Consider the following 17,253-nt stretch of genomic DNA (forward strand, 5'->3'; position numbering starts at 1 on the left):
AGGGTATCTGTTTCAATTAGTAGGGAAAGAGGAGAACTAAGGATATAGGAGAAAAAGGAAAGGTTGGAAAGAGAGAGGGTAGGAAACGAGCAAAGGTGGATGAATAGAAGAGCGAAAGGGGCGGTAAGGGAGGGACAGAGGAAGAGTAAGGATAAAGGCAAAAGGGAGAAAAGGAAGAAAGGTAGGGGATGAATTGCAGGAAAGTTGGAGAGAGGGAGGGTAGGAAAGGAGCGGAGAAGAAAGAGAAGGAGGTAGGGCGAAAGGGGCGGTAAGGGAGGGACAGAGGAAGAGTAAGGATAAAGGCAAAAGGGAGAAAGGTAGGGGATGAATTGCAGGAAAGTTGGAGAGAGGAAGGGTAGGAAAGGAGCGGAGAACAAAGAGAAGGAGGTAGAAAAGGAGGGAAAGGGGGAAGAGTAAGGATATAGGGGAAAAAGGACAGGAGTGTTGAAGAGAGGGAGGGTAGGAAACGAGCGGAGGTAAAAGATAGAGGGAAGGGGAGAAAGGGGCGGTATGGTAGGAAATGCGAGGAGGAAAGGTGGAAAGAGAAAAGGAGGAGAAAAGAGCGGAGAGAGGAAGTATATGATAAAAGAGAAAGAGGAGGGAACAGGGATTGAGGAGAGGGAAAGGTAAAGTGAAACGGAGGGGATGAAGGGAAAGAGTGTTGAAGAGAGGGAGGGTATGAAACGAGCGGAGGTAAAAGCTCTCTCTTCCCAGAGGAATGAGCATGGAGAAGGACATAACATAGAGTGCAAGAGGATACAAAATACATACCTGTTTAGTCCCTTCTCTTAGTTTCTGGGACTGGGAACAATAATCTCTGAAGAGCAAAATTACTTTCCTTCCTATAGGATAAGGAAAGTAAAAAAGGACACCCGTGAAAATGGTGAAGATTACGAGGCAACTTTACACTTTTCGTGAGCGCTCAGGAACAGAAAACGGTTGCTCTGTGTTCTTTCGTGGAATTTTTTGATGGAATGTCTTCCGTTGATATATTTAACACTTTCGATATTTGATGCAAGTCCAAATAGTCCATTTATGCAAGTCCAAATAGTCTATTGATGCAAGTTCAAATAGTCCAACCATGCAAGTCCGAATAGTTCACCGATGCAAGTCCAAACAGTCCACCGATGCAAGTCCTAATTATCCATTGATGTACGTCCAAAGAATAATGAAATTGAACATAACTAGGTAGGTAGCACTTTCTTAAAATCGCAATCATTGTAACACTAACCACGAGTCGGCCTAAACCTGATTTTCTTCAATGAGGTTTAAGGAGTACATATTATTAGAGATTAGGATAAGGTAAGGAGGAGGGAAATTCTTTCTCCGAGAGGAGACAGGTGGAGAGAGCACATTTTTTAGGAAGGAGAAACTGAAAGTTTAAAAATATTCGGTGAGAGTACCTGCTGTCATTTTATGTGTTTGGGAACTATTCAGGCAATTTAAACGGAGGGTAAGAAGTATTAAGAAGACTGGGGAGAGAAAGATTATCCTCATTCTTGAACACTACGAACTTAAAATGAAAATTCACACCTCCTCGTCTTGAACTTTAAGTCTTACCTAGACCTACCTAGTATTTACTTTTTTTGTTCGGTGAAATGGTCACATCCACTAATAGTAGAAGGGTATCTGTTTCAATTACAAGTCCATTTTAACTCGAGTGAAGTTGTGCCTCATTCTTGAACACTACGAACTTAAAATGAAAATTCACACCTCCTCCTCGTCTTGAACTTTATGTTTTACCTACCTAGTATTTACTTTTTTTGTTCGGTGAAATGGTCACATCCACTAATAGTAGAAGGGTATCTGTTTCAATTATAAGTCCATTTTAACTCGAGTGAAGTTGTTGGTAAGAGCTTAGTAATTTAGTAAAACATCAAATAGTCAGCCCTACCACATACCATTTCTCGTTAGTGACTAAATTGAAACAGATATCCTTCTGGTTGGGTAGTCTCGGTCACTCCCTAATGGCACTTTAACGTCACACTTAAAATAAAAGGGCAACACGCAAATGTCAGTGAAGTATTTTCTTTTGGGACGTGTTTTTCCCCCGGCCTCTCATCCTTTTTTTTCCAGCACCTTTAATCTTCTCCTTCCCGTTCTCCGTTCTATTCGCCGACCACAAAACACCTGAATAAAGAAAATGGCCTGAATGGGAAAATGGGAAAGGGGGGGAGTGTTACTAAAAGGGGGTTCAGATGGGAGATATTTTCTTTAATGGGACATCCATTTGTCTATGTCTAAACCTCATGCCCACTACTCTGTTCTCTCCTTTCTTCTCCTTACTCTTTATTTCCCATCTCCTCGTTTCTTTCCCACCTATTCCTTCTCTTTATTTCACATCTCCTCCTCCTCATTCGCTTTCCTTTCTCTCCTCTTTCTTCTTTTCTTACTCCTCCTACGCCACTTCTTCTTCATAGTTTTTTTCTTTCTCTTATTCACTGTCATTTCGTTTTGTTGTTCTCCTTATTGTAGCCCTTTTGAGCATTTCTAATTGTAGTAATTGTGTTCCTTCATTTCCTGGTTGTACTTTTCAGTAAACCAAGGAAAGAGGGGAAGGGAAAACACACTCATTTTAATGGCTACCTACTCATGAGGTCTGGGGATTGTTACTGTCTATAGACCACAACAAGGGCTTAAGGCCAACGAAGTGGAAGTTGTCAATGATTTTTTTAATTAATTAGCCAATGACAATAATGACACAATATTTCTATCCAGTTTCGAGCCATTGCTATCCCATATTATACAGATAAAGAAAGGGGGGGAAAACATCGACTTGACCTTAGCAAGTAAAGCCTTCACAAGTTGGAAAATAGGTGGAATGGAAGCCTAAAACAGGAAATTTCTCACCAAGCTCAACCAGCAGTAATTTTCATGGAAACATTTGTCTACGTGCAATTTAAACCGCCCGAAATTTTGTGGTCTTTTTAAAATTTCGAAACCTCCCTTCCCGAAAGTTTCACAGTTTTGTCTCTAGAAGGTATATGTGGGGATATGAGAAGATTATGTTTTTGGTGTACTTACTTTCCATGTGTGATAGTGTTTCAAGGTATTTAACTCGAAATATCTGTCTCTTGGATCAATTTTGTTCAGATTTCGGTGATATTTAGGAGTCACCTGATGAAAAATCTGGTGTGAACATCACACGACTTTCTATTACATTAAGTCGGACAGTTCTAAAAGTTTCACCATTCGATTCCGCGTGAAAGGTGTTACAAGGTATTTAGCTCGAAATATCTGTCTCTTGTATCAATTTTGTTCAGATTTCCGTGATTTTTAGGAGTCACCTGATGAAAAATAGGACCTTTAGAAAGTTTGTACCATATAAAATTTATATATTTAAGTAGAGGTGTCTGTGTTTTATCGGACGACTTGTTTGGAACACCCTGTATAAGTTCACCATTTTATTTTCTATAACAATCATCATCATTTACCTAATTTTCCTGTTTTTTATTACCATTTCTCTCTCTGTTCATCTATCTTTCCCTTCTTTTCTCCCTTTCTCTTTCAATTTTTCTTTCTTTCGCTCGTTACCTATATTTCGATCGCATGATTTATTTCCCTATCGACATAATCATTTCAAAAATATCTTCCTCCAAAGGTAGCTATCTAGATCCCTCTCCGTGTCCAATCTTCTCCATTAAGGGATCTTTTTCGCTGGATGAGACAAAAAAACCTCATAATGTTCAACTAAAGGCAGTCTCATCTAATGAAATTGCGGATCTACTGATTCAAGGTGAAATTTCTACATACTTTTCTGCAACAGGATTCATTTTGAACAAAAGAATTTAGCAAAAAAAATCAAAGTGCGATGAAGGAATAGGGACCCAGATGCCAACATCATTTTCCAGGATTAAAAAGTCAATTTCCCTGCATTTCCCCCACTGGATAGTAATTACATTCTGACCTCTTATTTCTTATCAACGCAGAGCTTTGTTTACAATGCATCGAAAATTGGACCCGATTACATTACTTTCCTTCCTATAGGATAAGGAAAGTAATAAAAACTGCATTTACCGAAACTTTCCTACTATCCCAAGTAAGGTTTACTTTCTCACACTATACTTTGAATAGGTTTTCTCTGCATAGAGCCATAGAGGCAATACAAAGTAAATAAATATAAAACTCAATGGCTCAGTGACTTCGATTTTTAAAAGAAAGAAGTACTCGTAGGAATGGGCGCACCGTGTTTTTCTTTTAGACGGGCTCAATCTAAGGAAAAAAAAATCGTCGAGCTAAAACTTGTATCCCACTTCGTTCCATCAATTTCACACGCATGACACACATGCACACCTCTGCAACACATTACCGTTCGCCACTGTCTGAAAGCTTTGGAGTTAGCTCATTTAAATTTCCACTTTAGTTCGCGCTTCAGTAAATAGCAAATAGAATAAAATTTCAATTTAAAATTTACATTTCAAATGTTAGCTTTCTGGTATAAATATTCCCCGTATAGTAAAAAGCTAAACCTATGTGAGGCAGGGATACCTGATGTGTAAACTTTACACTGACTTCAGATGATGAGACCACAAGATATATGGAATACAGCCAGGGTGGGAGATGGAAAATCCTTAAGTCTGCTACTCTTCCTCGGTGGTGTAGTGGTCAAGACGCCCGCCTGGTAATCAGGAAGGCATGGGTTCAATCCCAGCTGAGGTATGAAATTTTATCCACAATATTGTGAGCACAACGCTTGAACAATACCAGATACGCCGATGATACCGTGATATTTGCAGACATCAGTATTGAGGGACTACAACAACTAATGAACAACACAACAGTAGCCTACTGTTGGGGGAAGGAGAATATTTATTTTAATCCCTTCGAAGAGTTGATCAAAGGTAGGTATTTCGCTAAAGGTAGGTATAATGAGAAGCGCCAATCAGGATGAAGCATGAAGGTCATCCAAGCAAGGAGCCACTCCATTGGAGTCTTCAGTGATTAGGAATTAGAGATAACATAATATCAGAAATTTCCAAAGCCAAGAAAAGACTTTTATTTTTATGAAAGGTCGTAAAATCTTATGACCTTTAATATCATCTTCCCCTATCCAATATACTCAAAGTCCTCCTTCCTTTACCCTCCCTCCTCCGATAAACTCCCTCCCTCCTGAAATTCCCTCCCTCCTCCTCCCCGCTCCCTCCCCAACCCTAATCACCCTTTTTGTTTATTTTACTTCCAAGTTTCGTTTAATATGGATTTGCCGGCTAGGATGCAGAAGTCTCTCCACGAGTTATAAAACCTAATAAAGTCGGCCAATATGAAATCCGTCTAGACGGAGGAGAATTAGCTAAGATGGAGGAGGAGGAGAATTAGCTAACATGGAGGAGGAGGAGGAGGAGGAGGAGAGGGAGAAATCACAATGTGAGGTTGAACATTCATGTGATCATGTTTAACCTAAAAATTAAGCATTCTGATTGGTTGTTTTCAAACTTTTTAGCCAATCAGAGCCAGAAGTACCAAATTTTCTAATAAAGGGAGCAGATAAAAAGAATGAAAGAGAGGTAATAAGAAGTTCGTATTAAACAAGGAAATGAACAACCGTGGGAAGGATGAGATTTCTCTCTCTCTCTCCATCTCTCTCTTAATAATAAGATACACAACATAGCCATGTCTATAAAGCCATGTCTATAAAGGATTTGTTCCCTCTTCAAAGAAGATCATATCTTCATTAATGAACAAACAAAGAAGAAGAAAAGAGACGAAAAAAAGTAGGTAAACATGTAGAAATTTTAAGAAATTAAAAAGAAAATAATAAAAGCATTCATGATAAAGAAAGAGTATAAGAAGCAACAAGCAAGAGAGAGGAGAGAGAGAGAGAAAAAAAGAGAGAGAAAACCGATGAAAGATAAAAACAGTGATTTTTTTAAAAGGAAACTTGGAAATGGGAAGGGCAAATTGAGTAGTAAAGGGAACGTACTGAGGCAGGGTCGTAATATGAAGGTATGTATATTAAGGAATGGAGAGATAAAAGAGGAATAGGTAGATAGAGAAATGGGGAAATGGCAGAGACAGGGACGAAGGGTAGGGAAAGAGGAGAACTAAGGATATAGGAGAAAAAGGAAAGGTTGGAAAGAGGGAGGGTAGTGATTTTTTTAAAAAGGAAACTTGGAAATGGGAAGGGCAAATTGAGTAGTAAAGGGAACGTACTGAGGCAGGGTCGTAATACGAAGGTATATATAAGGAATGGAGAGATAAAAGAGGAATAGGTAGATAGAGAAAAGGACAAATGGGGAAGATAGGGAAATGGCAGAGACAGGGACGAAGGGTAGGGAAAGAGGAGAACTAAGGATATAGGAGAAAAAGGAAAGGTTGGAAAGAGAGAGGGTAGGAAACGAGCAAAGGTGGATGAATAGAAGGGCGAAAGGGGCGGTAAGGGAGGGACAGAGGAAGAGTAAGGATAAAGGCAAAAGGGGGAAAAGGAAGAAAGGTAGGGGATGAATTGCAGGAAAGTTGGAGAGAGGGAGGGTAGGAAAGGAGCGGAGAAGAAAGAGAAGGAGGTAGAGCGCAAAAAAAAGTATAGGGGGGAAAAGATCATCAAAGGAACATGTCGGCGCAAAGGTGCGCGATATTCCATCAAGTCCTTGAGTGATTTGACACCTTATGGAATGCCACAAGCATAGAGAAGCATAATGAGACAACTGGGTGTTATATGAGAAAATTTCATCTCACATTCTTCATTGATATTTGAAATAAATGCTTCGACATTAGAAGAGTAAGGATATAGGGGAAAAAGCACAGGTAGGGGATGAAGGGCAGGAGAGTTAGAGAGAGAGAGGGTAGGAATCCAGCAAAAGATAAAGAGAAGGGGGAACGGGGCGTTAAGTAGGAAATGCGGGGAGGAAAGGTGGAAAGAGAAAAGGAGGAGAAAACAGGGGAGAGAGGAAGTATATGATAAAAGAGGAAGAGAAAGGAACAGGGATTGAGGAGAGGGAAATGTAGAGAGGAAGAGAAGGGGGGAAAGGGGCCTTAAGGTAGGAAATGCGGGGGGAAAGGTGGAAAGAGAAAAGGAGGAGGAAAAGGAAGGGGAGGAGGAGGAGACAAAGTCCAGCAGAGTCCCGTACATTAACGTAATTACTAGCACAAGAGAATGTACAAAGTGAACGAAATGGTGACATTCAGGCTCGGATACAGGATGGGGAATCTGAAATCAGAAGGGAAACAAATGGAGCTGGAAGTAAGACTACCTGGAACTCTTTTAAATGAGTGGTCAAGAGGAAGAACGGACTAGGACTAACACCCATATTTATGAACGAAATACTGGCTCTCAGCAAGTGCTCAAGCATCAATTCCAAACATCTGATTGGCCAAAATTTGCTCAAGACTGATCTGAGACTGAGAATTTTTGTTGACAAATAAGAGTGTAAGCCCCACATACCTCGCTTCGAGATATTTGGAATTGAAGTCTGAAATTTGCACACGGATGTGTAGGGTTTGTCCAATGGAATTTCTAGTAACTTCTAAAATATACATCTGACTCGCACTTCGTGCTCGGGAGGGGGGCTTCGCCCCCCTCCACCCCCCGGGGGCTTCGCGTGTTCGCTACGCGGGGTTGCGTATACAAAGTCTCTTACCCTTCCTCGGTGGTGTAGTGGTCAAGACGCCCGCCTGGTAATCAGGAAGGCGTAGGTTCAATCCCAGCTGAGGCATGAAATTTTATCCACAATATTGTGAGCACAACGTTTAAACAATACCAGATACGCCGTGATATTTTCAGACATCAGTATTGAGGGACTACAACAACTAATGAACAACACAACAGTAGCCTACTGTTGGGGGAAGGAGAATATTCCTACTACATAAATCTGTGTCCACAAATGGTCGACACCGTCTGAAACCGTACACTGGCTCGACAATATAGATTCACCCTCGTCGAACGACTATCAATCGACGGCGTCAACTATGTTTGGACAAAGCTTTAAAAACAAGTTTTCTGTTCATGTTAAGGATATTTTCGGACTTTTCACACAACATAGGCTTCTACCTACTGATCTTTCATGTAAACTGATGATGAAGTACAAGATTACTAAAAAGGAAACGAAGAGAATCCGAAAAGGTAAGCTTGGACAGGGAACAGGGAGGAGACAATGTTTCTAGAATAGATGTTCTAGAGCTGTCAGCGTGTTAAAATCCTATACATAACCATCATCAACATCAATATCTATTTTTGCTGGTACTCTGATAAATTGAGAGTTCGCACTGTTCGCGGCTCTTGGGAAAAATATTTCTCTCAGACTCTCAAACACGAAGTGTGGTGTAATCGTCAGAACGGTCGCCCGGTGAAAAGGAGGGCGTAGGTTCCATCCCGGCCAAGGTATGGAATTTTGTCCTCAATATAATTTGAGACTTGTAAGTTTGACCACAGAACAGTAATAGCTTACTGCGGGAATAAAGGGACTCTTCAGTACTATTCGAGTACCATTAAATTATTATGTTAAGAGGTTAAGACATATTATAGCCCCGAATCTTCTACCAGAACACAGCACGGGCCTGCACCTTCGAAAAGAGGTGACGGGAGAAAAATTACCTGACAGTTATTAAATAGACTAATTGTAGCACAGATGAAAGAAGTTCCTCTCTCCTTACCCCTTACAAAAGTGGTGGGAGGGTGGGCAAAAGACAAAATCAAGGAGAGAGGGTTGTCCTTTGTTTAAAGTCATTTGTAGTACAGATGAAATTAGTTCCTCTCTCCTTACCCCTTACAAAAGTGGTGGGAGGGTGGGCAAAAGACAAAATCAAGGAGAGAGGGTTGTCCTTTGTTTAAAGTTGAATCAGTAATTTCAGTAATTTATTTACTCGAGAGGAAGAGGAAGACAAGGGAACTTTAATATAAACTTGTTTCTACGTTGGACATCATTTACATAACTTTTGAATTTTAAATTTTCTAAAAAGGCAAGGGAACTTTAATATAAACTTGTTTCTACGTTGGACATCATTTACATAACTTTTGAATTTTAAATTTTCTAAAAAGGGGGCAATTAAAATTCTAACATTCTTTTTTTCTTCAGAACAAAATTTGTTGACTTTAGAGGTAGGTATGGTAATTTTTCTCGCTCTAGTCTTCTTCAGTTCTGAAAATTGAAGAACGAAGAGTCTGTCGACGATGTTTTAGTTTTAACCCATATCTATCAATATCAAATTAATTACTCCGATAATGTGGAAAAACAGAATTATTGAATAATGAGTGGAATGACTTGTGCACTTCAGATAACATGCAGATAAATTTATCCTTCAAGTTTTGCCTGCTTCGGGATCCTCTCTTAGCGTACCTACACTATACTCTGAATTTTGCCTTTATCACAACCGACTTTGACTCCTTTCAGAGCTCAATCGCTCACTTTCGATTTTAGCGTCACTGGCTCAGCTCTGAGCGTAAGCTTTTTAAGTAACACCATACTGTCATGTGAGTAAGTGACCTGGAAAACTCACTAGTTTCAACACAAGGACTCTCTGCAAAATATGAACGGACTGAAGAATATTAATAAAGGTTTTAGGCTACAAGCTACAACCGCCATCTTGGCTTTTATCCCCTTTCCCCATCCAATTGATATCAAGTTGACGATGTTTTAGTTTTGACCCATGTCTATCAATACCAAACCTACAATTAATCCGATAATGTGGAAAAACAGAATTGAACAATGAGTTGAATGACTTGTGCACTTCAGATAACATACAATTAAATGTATCCCTCAAGTTTTGGCTTCATTGGGACAATCTCTCAGAGGACACTATACTCACAGGATGGCAGATCAATTCGAAGAATTCCGCTTTTATCACAACCGCCGTTGACTCCTTTCAGGGCACAATCGCTCATTTTCGATTTTCGACTGGCTCAGCTCTGACCGTACACTTTCTGCGTAACACCATACTGTTGTGTGAGTAAGCTACCTGGAAAACTCACTAGTTTCAACACAAAGACTCTCTGCATTATATGGACGGACTGAAGAATATTAATAAAGGTTTTAGGCTACAAGCTACAACCGCCATCTTGGCTTTTATCCCCTTTCCCCATCCAATTGATATTCATTATTATCATCATTTACTTTTTAGACTTTAGCTCTTTCATCTTTTATTTTTTTTAATCAAATATAAAGTTCAATCTTGTTTCATTTCTTGATGTGTCCCTCTTCGAATTTCATTTCTTTTTTCTTATGAATTCAGGATACCTTTCTGGTTGTACTATACCTGTCTCTATAATGTTCGGGTTCACAGTTCGATCTTCAATGTAGCTGAGTCACTATGAATCTGGACACGGGATCCACATATCAGCTGTGCCCATGATGCTACAAAAGAATGGTGTATTTCGCTCTGATCTGAAACGCTGAGAGAAGGTCAAAGTGTTTGCAACACGAGAGGCAGATCTCATACCAAAAGCGCAAAAAGTGGTGTATTTCGCTCTGATCTGAAACGCTGAGAGAAGGTCAAAGTGTTTGCAACACGAGAGGCAGATCTCGTACCAAAAACGCAAAAAAAGTATAGGGGGGAAAAGATCATCAAAGGAACATGTCAGCGCAAAGGTGCGCGATATTCCATCAAGTCCTTGAGTGATTTGACACCTTATGGAATGCCACAAGCACAGAGAAGCATAATGAGACAACTGGGTGTTATATGAGAAAATTTCATCTCACATTCTTCATTGATATTCGAAATAAATGCTTCGACATTTTGCAAAAGCTCTTCCTCTGACAAGCACAATTCTATGACGATGTACAGATAAGAACAATGGAGATGACGTTACTCGTGTGACTTGTACATCTACTTGTGGAAAGACATAGTTTTGTAAATTTTAGTGGTTCTCTCTGGTTCAGTGTGTAAATCTCAGGAAAAACTTCGACATTGAAATTGAAAGAGACGTGGAGACAGAAGCAATGCGTAGGACGCAGACAGGAGGAGGAAACCCAATTTTGTGAAGTAGAAAGCTGAACCAGGAGCAGCTGATGTGATGTGTCACCTATTTCACATAGAATGCTTGCTGGTGCATTAATTTTCCGGAGATGGCGTTGAAAACAAAAGGGAAACGTCCTCCCTATCCTCTGTGTGTAACGACACAACGCGCGTTTTCCGAACGAGAAAATTCTTTTGTGAAGGAAAAAAAACATCAACGTTTAGTTCCAGGTCAAATATTTCCTCCTTTATATTCGTGCTTATAATATTATTGAAGCGCGCATTCCCCCTCATTCCTTTCTTTTTGTCGTTTTTAGTTTTTTTTTATGTATAAAAAATATAGGAATGTTATATTTTCCGAAAATTCCATTTTTCTTCTCCCCCCCTACGGTAGGTTAGGCAGGCAAAATAAAGCCCTGCGTTGAAATTTAGGCTGAATCAGTGTCTCAAAAAAAAAACCTATGTTGCCTACGTCATATACGTATTGCTTTGAGAGATGAAACGACTGTTGGCAGACCCACAGAATAATCGAAAGATAAGGTGGAAATTTTCCTCAAGCAAGGAAATTCAGGTACTGTATGTAGGTTGTAGGTGATTGGTGATTGTGTTCATTCCCAGCATTGTGATCTTTTCCTAAAGGATGTATAAAAAATATAGGAATGTTATATTTTCCGAAAATTCCATTTTTCTTCTCCCCCCTACGGTAGGTTAGGCAGGCAAAATAAAGCCCTGCGTTGAAATTTAGGCTGAATCAGTGTCTCAAAAAAAAAAAAACCTATGTTACCTACATCAAACTACATCTACGTATTGCTTTGAGAGATGAAACGACTGTTGACAGACCCAAAAAATAATCGAAAGTTAAGGTGGAAATATTTCTCAAGCAAGGAAATTCAGGTACTGTATGTAGGTTGTAGGTGATTGGTGATTGTGTTCATTCCCAGCATTGTGATCTTTTCCTAAAGGTTATAAGAGGGAACAAGAGAGTGTTAACACACTCTACACGTTTGCAATTATTATTTAACATCACAATTAGTTGAGTGTTATTATTATTTTTAATTGGGAGCAAAATGGTGTTGGCGACACAGTTCGCATGACTTGTAATTTCTAATTACTAGTATAACTGGAACAAGTCCCTACAAATGTAGTTAGAGCATTATTATTTGAAAAATATGAAAAGGGGTTTGGAAATGCTTCCAAAATCCCAACTAAGTATCTCCGTATATACGTACCTATCTAGGTTGTTTTATACATCTGCTTGAACAATATTATTAACTAAGTAGGAAGGTATCTTCTGCTTGAACAATATTATTAACTAAGTAAGTAGGAAGGTATCTTTTCAGTACTTAAACTAGACATACGTAGTTAGAGCATTATTATTTGAAAAATATGAAAAGGGGTTTGGAAATGCTTCCAAAATTCCAACTAAGTATCTACATAGATACATACGTACCTATCTAGGTTGTTTGAGACATCTGCTTGAACAATATTATTAACTAAGTAGGAAGGTATCTTTTCAGTACTTAAACTAAACATACATAGGAAATATATTCAGGGAAAGCCTATTCGTTCAATTCATCGTCTAAATTTACGAGGGGGTGCGATATTACGGACTTCCCTCATACGTACCTATCTAGGTTGTTTTATACATCTGCTTGAACAATATTATTAACTAAGTAGGAAGGTATCTTTTCAGTACTTAAACTAGACATACATAGGGAATATATTCAGGGAAAGCCTATTCGTTCAATTCATCGTCTAAATTTACGAGGGGGTGCGATATTACAGACTTCCCTCCTACAACTTCTACGAAACAATATAAAACGAAGTACTGTGGATATTAAAAGTTTAATCTAAGTAAAACAGTTAAAGATTACTAGACATACATAGGAAATATATTCAGGGAAAGCCTATTCGTTCAATTCATCGTCTAAATTTACGAGGGGGTGCGATATTACGGACTTCCCTCCTACAACTTCTACGAAACAATATAAAACGAAGTACTGTGGATATTAAAAGTTTAATCTAAGTAAAACAGTTAAAGATTAAATTAAATAGCATTTCAAACTGTACCAAGTTAATTCTAAACTGTAAGTATACAGGGTGCGACGTTTCTCTCTTATCTCTTATTGAGTTTTCCGAAAATACAATATTGAAAATATGATAACTTTTCTCTAGCCACCCTCTATAGTTATATTCTTCGTTCCAATTGAAATATGATGAAAACAGCTTAATAGAAACTTTATGCGGCGAGGATAATACGTACAAAGTATAATAGTGTATATAGTTATTGCACATATAGTACAGCCATAGCGTGGAGACACCCTATTAGAAAGTTACTACCTACAAAAACCATTTAGTTTGGAGTATGGAGCTTTATTAAATAAGAGAGGGTCCAGAGATAGTTTACATTTAGCCTCAAAATTATCTAGAGATCTAGACAAATACGTAAGAAAAGGTACCTATACAACTCTAATTCTGGTTACTCCCCACTTGATGAATATTATTTGTTTAGACCTATTGGGACCAGTATTCTCCCCTGTCCATCTACATTAGCTTAGTTATGAATGTTATGATAAGCAGGAGGGTTAAGAATAAGGATAAATCTAACTGAATCGCAAACCTTTAGTCAATAGTTTACCCCTTCCTGAGCTCCCATAGCTTTCATTTGGCTTCAGGAGAAAGCCTATAAGCGAAGCATGATAACAAGTGCCCGGAGTTCCAAACTAGTCACACACGCCGTTGCTTAACTTCACTGACCTGGACGGGCGGGACAGGGTTAAACTGTTTTTATTAAGGCCTCGGAACACAGCTTTATTTAAACCCACAACAAAAGAGGGAGCATTTCGAAATTGAAGGCATATCCAAATTGTAACCAAATATACGTACCTATCTAGGTTGTTTTATACATCTGCTTGAACAATATTATTACCTAACTAAGTAGGAAGGTATCTTCTGCTTGAACAATATTATTAACTAAGTAAGTAGGAAGGTATCTTTTCAGTACTTAAACTAGACATACATAGGAAATATATTCAGGGAAAGCCTATTCGTTCAATTCATCGTCTAAATTTACGAGGGGGTGCGATATTACGGACTTCCCTCCTACAACTTCTACGAAACAATATAAAACGAAGTACTGTGGATATTAAAAGTTTAATCTAGATTTAAAACTGCCATCGAAATATCGTCGCATTCGGTGACAAGATCCAAAGCTTCTTCTCTACCCTTCATTTTGAACTTAACAAATCCAGACAGAACATCAACAGCTTTCCTTATTCCTAAAGTTTACTAAAGTGGAAAGCTGTCTATCGTTTGGTTTTAATCAAATTAATTCTCGAGAAAAGTTTTTGTATTTTAGAATTCTAATCTAAGACGAGAAAAAGACTGTCTTTCATCTCCGAATGAAACACGATTCTCTTGTAGACTTATTGTTTGTAAAGATGTCACAAGTATTACATAGTCGACTGAAACTGTACTCTGTCTCGACAACATATATTCACATCTTCGACGTTGTGTCCACTATGTGTGGACACAGCTTAAAAGATCACGTCTCATCACAGTTTATAACTTTGAAAAAATGGACATGCCCTTCATTTATTACTGGTTATTACATAGTCGACTGAAACTGTACCCTGTCTCGACAACATATATTCACATCTTCGACGTTGACTATGTGTGGACACAGCTTAAAAGATCACGTCTCATCACAGTTTATAACTTTGAAAAAATGGACATGCCCTTCATTTATTACTGGTTGTTTATATTCACTTGATCAGTTACATACAAATAAATGGAACTTGGTAAATAAGACCAAGGACTCTACTGATAGAGAAATTACACAATGTAAACATTGAAATTAATAAATCAATACAATACCTATGTAAATAGCAGTCAAATTATCTAGATAGTTAGCTATTAGAAAGCCTAGCTGGTGTTGTCCCAGTCTGCCTCTTATGGAAAGAAGATAAATTATGATTTTGAGTTATTCTTATTCTTGTACTTTTAACTTTCTTACTTCCGAGACGGTGCCCCTAGCAAGGGATGTTGATTTTATTTCGTAAAAAAATAATTTCTTATTGTTCTTTTCTGCTTCCTTTTTTCAAGATATAAGTAAATAAGATTATAATCAAATTACAAGTTCTTTTTTTAATCTGATACAAGAATGAGAGTGAAAGAGAGGAGAGAAGAAATATGAGACAGAATGGAGGCTGAGAAAGAAGAGATGTGGAAAGAAAAGCGAAAAATTGAAGGAGGCAGAGGAGAGGGAAGAAGTGAGTTTCTGCTTAGTTTCAATAAGAATTTCTTTTTTACTTAGAAAATTACATTAGGTACCTATTCTACGTACCTACCTAAAAAAAGCTCGAAAGAAGAGATGTGGAAAGAAAAGCGAAAAATTGAAGGAGGCAGAGGAGAGGGAAGAAGAGAGTTTCTGCTTAGTTTCAATAAGAATTTCTTTTTTACTTAGAAAATTACATTAGGTACCTATTCTACGTACCTACCTAAAAAAGCTAGGAATGAATAGGAAAAGAATGTCTCTTTCAAACATCGTCCTTGTGAAATTAATGTATTGTGATTGTGAAAAGTCTGAGCTTCTGCATTATTGCAACTGATTCATTATGCTCGGTGAACTTTACCATGAGTTAGGTATTTGAAAAAGTGAAAAAAGAACGAACAAATATATTCTGACGACCCACTTTCAACTCCGATGTTCCAGTTCCAGATTTTTTTCGGTTCAAATTCTTCGTTCCTTCATCTACGGAAATGTACTGTCAGTATTTTCATCAGAAAATTCAGGACCGTACAAATTTAAAATTCCCTTTCTGAACAAAGCGGGACACAGAGTGGAGAGTGTTTTGGGTTAAAAAAAGGGTTTTCCATTTTAATGGCAGAACTCTTGTCTAGTTATGTCCACATTACGTTATGTGATGAGGTGTCACAAGTTTATGATGGACACAGTTTTATGTTGAAACGGAGATAAAACACAATATTGTCGAATATGCTCGACTGAGGATTTCCAGAAGCACGAAGAAAAACAGCTTGAATTTTCACTTTAGATATACATAGGTATTCAAATCCAAGTTTTTCACTTGCTACATTCATATTCAAGTTAATGACCGTCTCTCAAGTTATTCCCACTATTGATCTACCAATCTTACCGACATCGCCAGGACAAGCCAACTTGTCATCGTTGGAAGCTGAATCATTGGCACCTACTGATACCTACTGTGATTACCAGTGTCAGTATTTTCATCAGAAAATTCAGGACCGTACAAATTTAAAATTCCCTTTCTGAACAAAGCGGGACACAGAGTGGAGAGTGTTTTGGGTTAAAAAAAGGGTTTTCCATTTTAATGGCAGAACTCTTGTCTAGTTATGTCCACATTACGTTATGTGATGAGGTGTCACAAGTTTATGATGGACACAGTTTTATGTTGAAACGGAGATAAAACACAATATTGTCTCCTTATCCACAAGTGACATGAGTGTTCTTTACACTACAACCTACATTAGGTGGACGGGATTTGTCAAACCCAATACCTAAGGCCAGCCACTCACTATCAGATAAACCGGACAGGTCTACCTGATACCTGATGAGCACACACATTATCAGGCAGACCTGATAGGTACAAATGATCAGGCAGACCTGATGAGGACAATCACTATCAGTTAGACCTGACAGGTACGGCTGAAAAGATCCGTTTGTCAGGTCTACCTGATACCTGATGAGCACACACACTATCAGGTAGACCTGACCTGATCTGGTTTACCTGTCAGGTCTACCTGATGAGTGGCTGGCCGAACAACAAAATCTGCTCTGAGGTAGGTATCACTTTTTGAGTTTGGTGGGACATCATAGTGGGCTATGATGGCCCACCTTGACGTTTGGTTTCAATTCCTGTCCGAATTCAAAAGACTTGTGGAGCGGCATTTAGCTCTTTTTTTTAAAAAAAGGGAGGGGATTTTTTCAAAAAGGGGGAGGAAGTTCCTTTAGAGGCAGCAAACTGAACCTCATACCTTAATTTTTCTGGGATCACAAACTTCGCTCAGTGGCATACTCAAGATTCCACCAACTATATGTCCTTCATTGTATGACGTATAACACATCTATCTTTCACATAAAATCATACTGTTGAAATATGACTACAGTGCCTATTCCAGTACAGGCATTCTCAAGAATTATCTCTGAGATGGGATACATCATTATCTTTACAACACACATTAATAAAGGCGCTGAAGAAGGGTAATGTAATGACTAGGACTTTGGCATTGACTTTTGTCTCAAAGGCATTTGCAAAAGCTCTTCCTCTGACAAGCACAATTCTATGACGATGTACAGATAAGAACAATGGAGATGACGTTACTCGTGTG

Source organism: Diaphorina citri, unplaced genomic scaffold, assembly GCF_000475195.1.
Source record: "Diaphorina citri unplaced genomic scaffold, Diaci psyllid genome assembly version 1.1 scaffold517, whole genome shotgun sequence".
Taxonomy (NCBI): domain Eukaryota; kingdom Metazoa; phylum Arthropoda; class Insecta; order Hemiptera; family Psyllidae; genus Diaphorina; species Diaphorina citri.